Raw genomic sequence first — 11,950 nt, forward strand, 5'->3', positions numbered from 1 at the left:
CAGTACACACATGACGTCCGTGTGTGTCTGTCAGCACACACAGGACGTCCGTGGCTGTCCGTGTGTGTCCGTGTGTGTCCGTCAGCACACATAGAATGTCCGTGGCTGTCCATCAGTACACATATCAGCACGCTGGTCCTTGGACTCAACACACTGGCCCTTCCCGTGGACTGTTTGGGTGCTTTTGGCCCACGTGAGCTGTCTGTTCAGTACACACAGGACGTCTGTGGGTGTCCGCCAGCACACACAGGACGTATGTGGCTGTCCGTAAGCACATACAGAACGTCCGTGGCTGTCCGTGTGTGTCCGTGTATGTCCATCAGCACACACATGACGTTCGTGGCTGTCCATCAGTACACATATCAGCACGCTGGTCCTTGGACTCAGCACGCTGGCCCTTCCCGTGGACTGTTCGGGTGATTTTGGCCCACGTGGGCTGTCTGTTCAGTACACACAGGACGTCCGTGGGTGTCCGTCAGCACAAACAGGACGTTCGTGGGTGTCCATCAGCACACATAGGACGTCCGTGTGTGTCCGTGTGTGTCCATCAGCACACACAGGACGTCGGTGGCTGTCCATCAGTACACATATCAGCATGTTGGTCCTTGGACTCAGCACGCTGACCCTTCCCGTGGACTGTTCGGGTGATTTTGGCCCACGTGGGCTGTCTGTTTAGTACACATAGGACGTCCGTGGGTGTCCGCCAGCACACACAGGATGTCTGTGGCTGTCCGTGGCTGTCCGTCAGCACATACATGACGTCTGTGGCTGTCCGTGTGTGTTCGTGTGTGTCCGTCAGCACACACAGGACGTCCGTGGCTATCCATCAGTACACATATCAGCACGCTGGCCCTTCCTGTGGACTGTTCTGGTGATTTTGGCCCACGTAGGATGTCTGTTCAGTACACACAGGACGTCCGTGGGTGTCCGCCAGCACACACATGACATATGTGGCTGTCTGGGGCTGTCCGTCAGCACACACACGTCTGTGGCTGTCCGTGTGTGTCGATGTGTGTCTGTCAGCACACACAGGACGTCAGTGGCTGTCCATTAGTACTCATATCAGCATGTTGGTCCTTGGACTCAGTACGCTGACCCATCCTGTGGACTGTTCGGGTGATTTTGGCCCACGTGGGCTGTCTGTTCAGTACACACAGGACGTCCGTGGGTGTCCGCCAGCACACACAGGACATCCGTGGCTGTCCATGGCTGTCTGTCAGCACACACAGCACGTCTGTGGCTGTCCGTGGCTGTCCGTGTATGTCTGTCAGCACACACAGGACGTCCGTGGCTGTCTGTGTGTGTGTCCGTGTGTGTCCGTCAGCACACACAGGACGTCCGTGGCTGTCCATCAGTACACATATCAGCACGTTTGTAAGACCCGATCCCGGCTGCCTAAGCCGCGGTCGATACCTCATGTCGCTCGGTCCATACACTGACCGAACCTCTCAAAATTTTGCCCTTTATCTATATTATCGCCCATAGGCGAGGGCTTTGACCTTAGCTTAAGACTACCTTAGTCATTCCCTACCTTAGATCATTTCAACTCATACGCAGCGGATATTCTCTACCTAACCATTGGTCTACAGCCAATATAATACTTGTGGTCGAATCACCTCAGCTAATGGTTGGTATACTCAACTCCCAGCTAGCTCCAAGGTCAATCCCGAACCCAAATCAAGGCATACAAATCTGAGGTTACATTCCCCTAACCATTCTATCTAGATCTATGCAACATTGCTAGATCATACCTTTGCCACATCCACGGAGCTTGTTAGCTCATTGTCCCAGCTGACTTAGCTGTTCAGCTAGCTCATCCATCTAGCTGAGCGGAACCACTTCACTTGAGGTTCCATCACTCTCGACCAGCTGATAGAGCTGTAAGGTAGCTTCGACCAGCTCCCCGTCTACTCGTACAGCTCTCTTATACCTGCATAAACTCTTCCCTTTGGTACTTAGTCATTCAGCCAACCATCCCCACAGACCAAGTACCCTTGGGAAGTCTTCAGCTACATTTCTAGCCACTTCCAAAAGTGCTCCAAAAATTAATTAAAATTCATGAAAACTCATGATAAATCCCAACTAAGAGATTCTCATAATCGGAGTCCAATGAATCGACCCAGATCATATGGATCCCGATCATGATCAGTCCGGCCAAGGCCATGGACATCACCCCTGAACTGGCCAAGGCCATGGTTCAGTGCTATCAAGTCTTAATCGTATGCTCCCCTGGAGCCAAGTCCTCTCATTGACTAATAATGCCCATCAGATCCTAAGTCAATCAACCAACCACCCCACATGACTCAGAACTGATGAGTCTTCACACTTACCTAACCGATCATGGAACCCTGTCCCAACGGATCCGATCAGTCTCACAAGACATTCGTGTCTCCTGTCTAGACAATCATCATACCATCAGTCTCAGTCTGGACTATGGTTGATATTATAAGCCATCACCATCCCTAACAGGCCAAGCGGCCATTAGTCCTCCTTCACAACAGTTCCGATCACACTGTTGCAACCATCATGAAACCACCTTGGTGAAAGGTCATGGCTCTCCACCAATGACCCATGATCTTGGACATTCATAACCATCCAGAGATCACACTGTGATGTTTCAGGCCGTGAACAACACCAACCAAGTTTCCATATCCCGCTACTTATGGAATGGCCGATGCAATGCATCCGTCCAACACACCATAAGGACACGTTATACCAACCATGATCTGGCCCCTTCCTCAACTACTAGATCCTTAGATCATATCACATTATATGTAGTTTTCAAGGGCGTGCCATGCTTGGCCAGGACCAGTTCCACAAGAGACATAAACATAAATTGGGAAGTAATCATAAACCGGTTACCTTATATATGATATGATTAGATCATGTGTCTTCCCTTATCATGGACGTCCATGCTCCTCCAAAGAACGCCTCCATCATGTCTTACCAAGTCCTTATCATATACTTGCAGTAATGATTTGATCCAGTCAAGGGTCGCTCATCTCTTCCCTTGAACTCCCATGAAACTGATTTCTACACTGTATCCGCCTTCAAGGCTGTCTATGCCATTGGGAGTGGAGTCCGGCCTTCTCCCTTCTCTCCTGGATATTTGCGTGTGTTTCCAAGACATATAGGAAGCCTAGGACGTGATCATCCATGAACAAACTCCATCACAGGGTCGTTCCCAACTCCCATGAAACTGCCTTCCCACACACCTCTCTCCTTAAGGCTCTCTTGGCCATAGGAAGTGGAATCCGGCCATCCCTCTTGTTCCCTGACTATTTGCGTGTATTTTCAGGCCCTGTAGGATGCTTTGGTTGATGTCAACATGAATCAAAACCAATCAAAGGGTCGTTCATAACTTCCCCTCTGATCTCTCCCAAAACTCCTCTTTGTGGCCTTCACACCACTCTTGGGGTTGGATGTTGGATCCGACCCACTCTCTGTCTTTTTTCTGTTTTTCTTTGTGTTTCAGGGAGTAGGAGGAAGCCCTGGCGTGCCTGCAAAGGCACGGACTTTCCTGCCTTTTATAAAAGAAGGGGCAGTTACCTTTCCAAAGGTTGCACCCTTTCGGTATCATTTCTGGCCTTTGATTTAATCAATGGTCCAGATCACACCCTTTCGCCTCTGGCAGTTACCAGACGTCCTGGAACTTTCAAACCACTCCTGGACATGTCCAAAACAAGCCCACACGAATTTCCCAAGCTCCTGGCTCAATCCCAACAGCCAACCAGCCCATCGGCACACACTGGTCGCCCACATGGCCCGGCCGTTGTCCAGACCCGGCCCAACTGCCCGAGACCTGAACAATAAGTCCAGCTGAGTTGAGCTGATCCCCATCTGATCCACCTGAGTGAGCTAGACCATCCAGCTCAGGGATCTGACCTACATGATACCACTCAAATTACTCTAAGGAGTGTTACTCTCATCAAAAGAGGTTCAGATGTAGTACTTAGTGATCGAATCCACAAGGAGCTAGGGAACAATTAAATCTAGTGTTTATCAATTCTAAGGGTTGTAATTGTTTAAATGAAATAGCAATAGTAACAAGCGAGTAAGTAATAAATGTAACTTGGTTGGAAATGATATTAGATGCAGGGCCACTATTTAGGTGTTGGAGATATAACACCTATAGATGCCTATTTGTTGCATGCATGATATGTTAGAGCTCAATCGCTTAACTCAGTGATCAGCTGTCGCATGTCTCACTGGTTAACAGACTAGATCTCGTGTCTCAACGGTTAGTATGTCAACAACGAGAGAGTGTCGATTGATGGTCCTATAGGGACGTCGACCGATACACCTTTGCCAACGTCGATCGATTGTCAGTTGAGGACATCGATCGACGGGTTCTAGCCAGGCCTATGCGCGAGTATGATATGCCCTATTAAGATACTAAATTGGCGGTTAGCCCTCTCTAGCAGTCCTAATATGATAGATAGATGTCAGGATGGGATAACAAGGGTGCTTAAGTATGCAATCCTATGATCAAGTTCTAGTTAGCAAGGCTAAAACAAGAAATGAATACAAATCTATCATGAATATCACAACAAGGCAGATCTGTAGTTTCGGGCTAATCCCACAAACCTATCTGAACCCTGGATCTTATAATTGAACTACTCAGAGATAGCAAAGCAATTCATAACAATAAAGAAATAGAAACTCATAGTATAGATGCAAAGAAATGACAACAAGGAGTTCCAATTACAAGTGATCTTTTCTCCAAAACATGTAACAAAAAGGTCTCTACCAAAAAGCTCTCTTCTGCCGTCAAAACACTTAGGTAGTATATAATCTACTAGGTTAAAAACTCGTCAGGGCATTTTCGTAATTTGGCTTGGCCTTGGGTTTTAAGTCTGCTGAATCCAAAATGTCGCGTGTCTAATTGATATCTTGCATATTTGCATTGTTTTATCCATTCATCCATGAGCATTTTCATCATATAGATTAGGATTTAGCCATGTCTTGGTTGCATTTTGCATTCATTGTCCTTATTAGGTGTTGGAGTGCCACATGGAGTTCTTGGGGACATTTGGATGCATTTGGAGCTTAAAGGACGTGAAATAGGTGATCATTGGACGAGCAGAGCATGGGAGCGAGGTTCCGCAGCGACGTCATGAGGTCGCTCCAAAGCACCCCCCAGAGCGACTTGCCCAGAGTGACGCCCCGAGGTCGCTCGCATCTCACACCCCTCTCGGAGCGACCTCCCAAAGCGACACCCCGAGGTCGCTCGCGTCTCTATGGCGAGACGACAAGAAGGGAAGCCTGGAGCGACCTCTCAGAGCGACCCACTGAGGTCGCTCCCGAAGGCCGGAGCGACTTGTCGGAGCGACATGCCGAGGTCGCTCCGCGTCTATTATCTGCTGGATTTCTATTTTACTTAAGGGCCTTTTGGTCATTTCATTATGCACGTTTTACATTTATAAAACCTATGTTTTAAACATCTTTTGTAGCCACCAGGCAGATTATCTTTGGATCTATTGAGAAATACACAAAAACTCTCTTGAGAAGTTCATCTCTTGGATTTTGATTGTTATGTTCTTGTGTTCTTGTTGATTTCTTATATATTTCTCTACATGATTAATCTGAAATCCAATATGGGTTTAAGAGGAATCATGGAGATTAGTGAGTAATCACCTTTTGAATTCATGGGTTAGGGAGATTAAGGGTGATTAGGTTAGTTCTAGGATGTTTTAGTGTAGATCATTCTTGTTCCTTGCTAGTAGAGTATTCATAATGCATCTTCTGAGTTGGCCACTCAAAAGTTGATCAATAGACATTTCCCACCCAAAAGGTGTTTGATGAAATGCCTGAGACAACTCTCCTAGGCTTTTAGTATACTTTGCCAAAGACATTTGTTGTTAAAGATGCTAAGATAGCTAATAGACTTGTTAGTAATGATTGCTTTCATATTATTCAACTAAAGACATTTGATGTTTGAGATATGTTAGCAAATGAGAATTCATCTAGACATAGAGCTTGCTTAGAATTGTGTCTAGGCTTAAGGTTGATAGTTTGATTGATCATTTGCCATCCTTAGTTCGATACTTGATCACCCAAGGTCTAATCCCTATGCCCATGACTTCTCTTTTCCCTTAGTCAAGAAAGTATCATTCTGTTATTTCTTTCTAGTATTAGTAGTAGTTTAAAATTCATCTAAATCATTGGTTGCACTTAGATTAAGTGAGTACTTGCATTCTCAGTGCTTTGATATCCCTCAGAACTGGTTCGACAATCTTTTATAGTACAACATTTGTCTTAGGAGCCTTGAAAACTCCTAACATCACTAATGTCTCGACATCGATCGATGGTACTTGTGTACATCGATCGATATTAATCTTCATTTTTAGAGGCATCTCCTGGTATTGATCGTCACCACTGATGCACATCGATCGATTGTTCTTCCTCTCATCGACCTCTACGTGGTCAGCTCGGGTGAAATGTCCTTTAAGCTCAAACATGCTCCAAAGTCATAGGTTTACTCTGAAATGCACCTGAACCTGAAAACATACCTAGAAGAGTAGAAAACATAGATATATATATAGTAAAACACCTATATACCATGGATGAAAACGGGTCAAATCCAAGGTATATCACTCAGCACGCTGGTCCTTGGACTCAGCACGCTGGTCCTTGGACTCAGCACGCTGGCCCTTCCCGTGGACTGTTTGGGTGATTTTGGCCCATGTGGGCTGTCTGTTCAGTACACACAGGACGTCCGTGGGTATCCGTCAGCACACACAGGATGTCTGTGGGTGTCCGTCAGCACACACAGGACGTCTGTGGCTGTCCGTGTGTGTCCGTCAGCACACACAACGTCCGTGGCTGTCCATCAGTACACATATCAGCACGTTGGTCCTCGGACTCAGCACGCTGACCCTTCCCGTGGACTGTTCGGGTGATTTTGGCCCACGTGGGCTGTCAGTTCAGTACACACAGGACGTCTGTGGGTGTCCGCCAGCACACACAGGACTTCTGTGGCTGTCAGTGGCTGTCCGTCAGCACACACAGGACGCCCGTGGCTGTCCGTGTGTGTCCGTCAGCACAAACAGGACGTCCGTGGCTGTCCATCAGTACACATATCAGCACGTTGGTCCTTGGACTCAGCACGCTGATCCTTCCCGTGGACTGTTCGGGTGATTTTAGCCCACGTGGGCTGTCTGTTCAGTACACACAGGACGTCCGTGGGTGTCCGCCAGCACACACAGGACGTTCGTGGCTGTCCGTGTGTGTCCGTCAACACACACAGGACGTCTGTGGCTGTCCATCAGTACACATATCAGCACGCTGGTTGTTGTAGGCACAGGGGGGGTAACCCACGAATTGGTTAGAATGGTGGAACCAAGCTTAAAACAAGAACAATAAACAAAAGAAAGGGATAGAAATGGCGGAATCAAGCTGCTGGATGTGTATCACTCTCAGCTTGATTAGAAGATGAACTGAAGTGGATTTGCAGAGGAAGGTTTGATTGAATCTCTCAATCTGATGGAATGATGGATCGAAGTGATTGACTCTCTTAATCTGTGTACTGAGCTTGTTTTATTTGCACAAACAAACTAGACTCACGAAATCAATAAGACAACAAAGAATCTCTCTTTAAATCCTAAAGACCGATATTTTATGCAAAGAACAACTTTTATAAAACTGAATAAACTTTCTATTAATTTGGTGATTACGGGTGCTCTTTACAATGGACGTCTAGCAGCTTATATAAGGCTCAGAGACAAAGGTCCTAACGTTCTAAAACAAATAGAAAAGGAAACAAACAAGCAAAGTAACAAAATCGGAAACTAGCCGTTGGAGCCTTTTATGGGAATTTGGCTCCAAGTGAAGAAACTTGATTTGCTTGAATCTGGACGGTTTAAGGGGATAAGAGAGCTTTCTTGGGACCTTCTTGAATGCTTGGTAGATGGTGATCTCGTCCTTGCCTTGGTAGAAAAAGAGCTGTTGGAGTTTGAATGCAAGAGACTCCAAGTAAGGCAGTTTGGTGATAATGGGGATCTTCTTATTCCTATGTGGGCTGGTGCATGGGATGAAGTTGTAGAACTCTTCTGGCTCTTGTATAATGTCTCCTGGATGTCTTGGTTTAGTTTGGACGTCGTCTGGTTCTCCTGGTTTGTTGTAGGCACAGGGGGGCTAACCCACGAATGGGTTGAATGGTGGAACCAAGGTATAAACCTGAAAACAAAGAGAACCGAATTTTATGAGTTTTTAGAGTTTTATAATGCAAACAGAAACAAATATGAATATGAATCAAAATGATAATATGAATAAAAAAAAAATAGAAAAGGGATAGATTGATGGAGATGGGATCTTTGTTGCTGGATGTGTATCACTCTCAACAAGGATCAATGGATGGGAGATGAATGAAGATGGAACCGGTCTTGCTGGATGTGTATCACTCTCAAGATCGATTAATGGATGGAGATGGGATGATGGACGCCAAAAAGCTCTGTGAAAGGAGGCTTTGATAAGTCAAGTTGCTCCAGAGTTGTTTCTCACACACTCAAAAGACTTAGAACAATAGTTTTGACAAAACTAGAAAAACTGAATAATTCATAATACTTTCAAAGATGGGTAATTTACAATGAAACAAAGACTAGAGCTTTATAGGCTCGACCAAGGACCCTCTAACAGTCATAAAAATGACATAAGGAAAGAAATAAAATCGAAATAATAAACTTGGAAGCAAAGGAATTGATGGCTCCATGAAAACTAGCCGTTGGAGGCTTTATGATGAGAATCTTGGCCAAATGAATGTAGATGGTGTTCTCCTTTTATCTGGACGGTTTGAGGGGATAAATAAGCTTCCTGGGAACCTTATTGATGGTTTGGAGGGTTCTGAGGTCGTGCCTAATCTGAAGGAAAAAGAGCTGTTGGAGCTGGATGGCAAGAAGCTCCAAATAAGGCAAGTTGGGGTTAATGAGGATCCTCCTGATCCTATGTGGGCTGATGCATGGAATGAACTTGTCTGACTCTTCTGGACCATTGGATGGACTTCCTGAATGCATAAATAGATATCCTGGTCGCCAATGTCTGTTTTGAAACTGATTGAACCGGTTAGCTTCCAATTGAGGCAAGTGTAGAACTGGTTTGACCGGTTTTGGACATTGGATCATAACTTCATAATTCCGGGGTAATTTCTCCTGATATTGGGCTTTCTGGAAACCTGAGAGATCCCTATTGAATCCTATGATGGGATTTGGTTCAGTCCGCTCCTTCTTTGGGCTGGAATCTCCTTCTAAAGTCGGGTACTCGCTGATGAACGGGCTGGGAAACTTCTGACTTGTAAAATTCATAACTTCTTGCTCCGTAAATATTTTGGCTCGATTCCAATTGGGATGGACTCCTTATTGAGTGTAAAATCCAATAAAATTGGTTTCATGTTGAAAGTCCTTCTGGTTGTGGAGATATACGCCTTTCACTGAACCTCGGTCGATGGTACCTTCTAGATGGCCGGTTTGGACGGTTTGGTGAGACTCTGATTGAACTATGGATTTCGTGACCACAACATCCCCTCCCTCTTGACAAGGTTTCGACCTCGAAACTATATAACCTGCATCAAGATAGAGCAAGTCAGGTTTCATTCTCTTTTGAGAGTTTAGAACCTTACCTTGGTATAATTTCGGTTTGGTGATGCATGGTGCATCTGGTGGCTCTTCTTTGTGAAGATGTGAAAGGATCACGCCTCTGCTATGGTCATGGCCATTACATCTCTTCTGGAGTGGATGATCCTTTAAAGTTTGGGTGGCTGAGTTTCTGATCTTCCTTGGAGTTGATTCTCCTAGGAACATAAGATTATCCGGTGGGATTTCTTTGAAGCTTTCTTCTTGGCAACCTGAAATAATCTCAACACTCTGGACAAAAAGCAAGTGCATTATATCTGTCATGGAAATATTAAGAACATGCTGATCTAAAATGAATCTTACCATAGGTTTTGGAACTTGAACAATAGATTGTTCAGATTTCGGTTTCCACTTGGGAGTGAGTTCATGTCTGAGCTTATGGTCTGGTTCTTTCTTTGGGACTTCAATAAGCTTATAGCTTTTATTTATTCTACCTGTACCAAGAACACACACGTCAGTACTAGTATCCAAAGGTGGTGTTTGAAACTTACCTTGGTGGGATACTTTTATGACCGGTTTTGCTTCTTTAAGCAACATGGACTGCATTGTGTCTTGAACCATCTTCTGGTCCATCACAGGTGTGGTGCCTTGTGGCTCCTCTCCTTTGAATTCATGCTCCTTAGTTCCTGTTACATCACCCTTTGACAAAGAAAAGTGCATTACACAAGAATTTGGAACCAATAAATCATATTGAATAAAACTATCACTTTTCATAGATAATTCTGTTTTCTCTTCTAGTGATGTTTCTATCAATGCTTTCTTAGTAGGGCAAACTACAGCAAAGTGTCCTCTTTTATGACATCTAGAACATGTCTGATCTTTTAAATCTTTAAATTTAGAAGACTTACCTTGGCTTGATGCCTCTTCTTTCTTTGGGTTTAAAATCTCATCATTCCTTGGACTTAAATCATGAACAACTTTTAAATCTAACAAGGACTTTGAGATCGTGTCTTTCTCGACTTCAGGACCTGTCTTATCATCCTTGGACAAAGACAAGTGACTCATACCAGTGGGAGATGATTTACAAACAAATTTATCAAGTATAGGACTTACCTTGGCCTTTTCTTGAAAAATCAGTTGGTCTGGTTTTTATTTGTGTCTGGCCAATGTGTCTTGGCTGACAAACTTCTTCTCCTCCATGGTCTTTGGGACCTCAATAGCTTGGTTTTGATCATAGAAAACCGTGGGCTTCTGGTTTGGCCGAATCTGGTCTTGATGGATCAAGCTTCTATTACCTTCTTTTGGTACATCTTTTCTTGCTTCTTTGGAACCATGAGTTGGATACCTCCTTGGATATAGTTCCTGGATTTAAGAACCTGTAATCTTTGGTGCAAACTCATATCTCATGACTTCCTTAAGAGCTCTCCCTGTTTTGATAGTTGGCTCTTTGTAAAACCATCTATCACCTTCTTCTTGTACCCACCATTCAAAGGCATCATCTCTAAGTTGTTCAATGGCATAAGCAAGCCTCTCTTCCTTCAAGATGTTGTTGTAGTGAAATCATTCATCAAGGTTCCTCTCCCATATTAGATAACCTCTTTTTCCTGAAAATGTAAAGAGTTTAATTTTATCAGCAAAAGAGTTATAATTAAATTGAGAATTAACAACATGATGTTTGTGGGTTTGAGAAGTTGGGGTTTGATTGATCCTTGAAGGATCTGGTGGCTTGGGCTCGACATAGACAGCCTCTGGAGCATCTCCAAATCTCCTTTCTCCTGGCTGTGGACGTTGGCCTTGTGCCTTCTTTCTTTTCCTCAGCTGTGCAATCAGATCAACCTCTTGCAAAGCTGTCAAATGTTGGTTCTGTTTGGCCATCTGACATTGGCCGTGTGTTTCTCCTACCATGGCTTCCTCAAAACACTCTCAAAGATCAAGTGAAGAAATGGGAAGGTCTGGTCGAACCAAAATAAATCAAGTGCACAATGCAATTTAAACTAAACCGAGAAAATATGCAATTACGAACCGAAATGAAATAAAGTATGCAAAAATTATTTTTCTTTTGGTTTTCTCAATGCAAACACGAAATGAATCAATATGATATGATAATAAAGACAAATGAAAAGAAAATATGGAAAGCAAATTAATCCTAATATTTGTTTTTTTTAAAAAAAATTTCTTTGATGCAAACAATTAATGGGAAAATTGCCAAAACAGAATAAAAAAACAGAATGGTTGTCCCTATGGTATAAATTCAATCTAAAGTTGTCTCTATAGTATAACTTTCTTCATAATACCAAAACTAACCTTAAACTAATCCCATTATAAATGATTAATTGTATTTAAAAAATATGAAAATCAATTTGTTTAAATGGTTGTCGAATAAA

This window comes from Brassica rapa, unplaced genomic scaffold, assembly GCF_000309985.2.
Source record: "Brassica rapa cultivar Chiifu-401-42 unplaced genomic scaffold, CAAS_Brap_v3.01 Scaffold0341, whole genome shotgun sequence".
Lineage (NCBI taxonomy): Eukaryota > Viridiplantae > Streptophyta > Magnoliopsida > Brassicales > Brassicaceae > Brassica > Brassica rapa.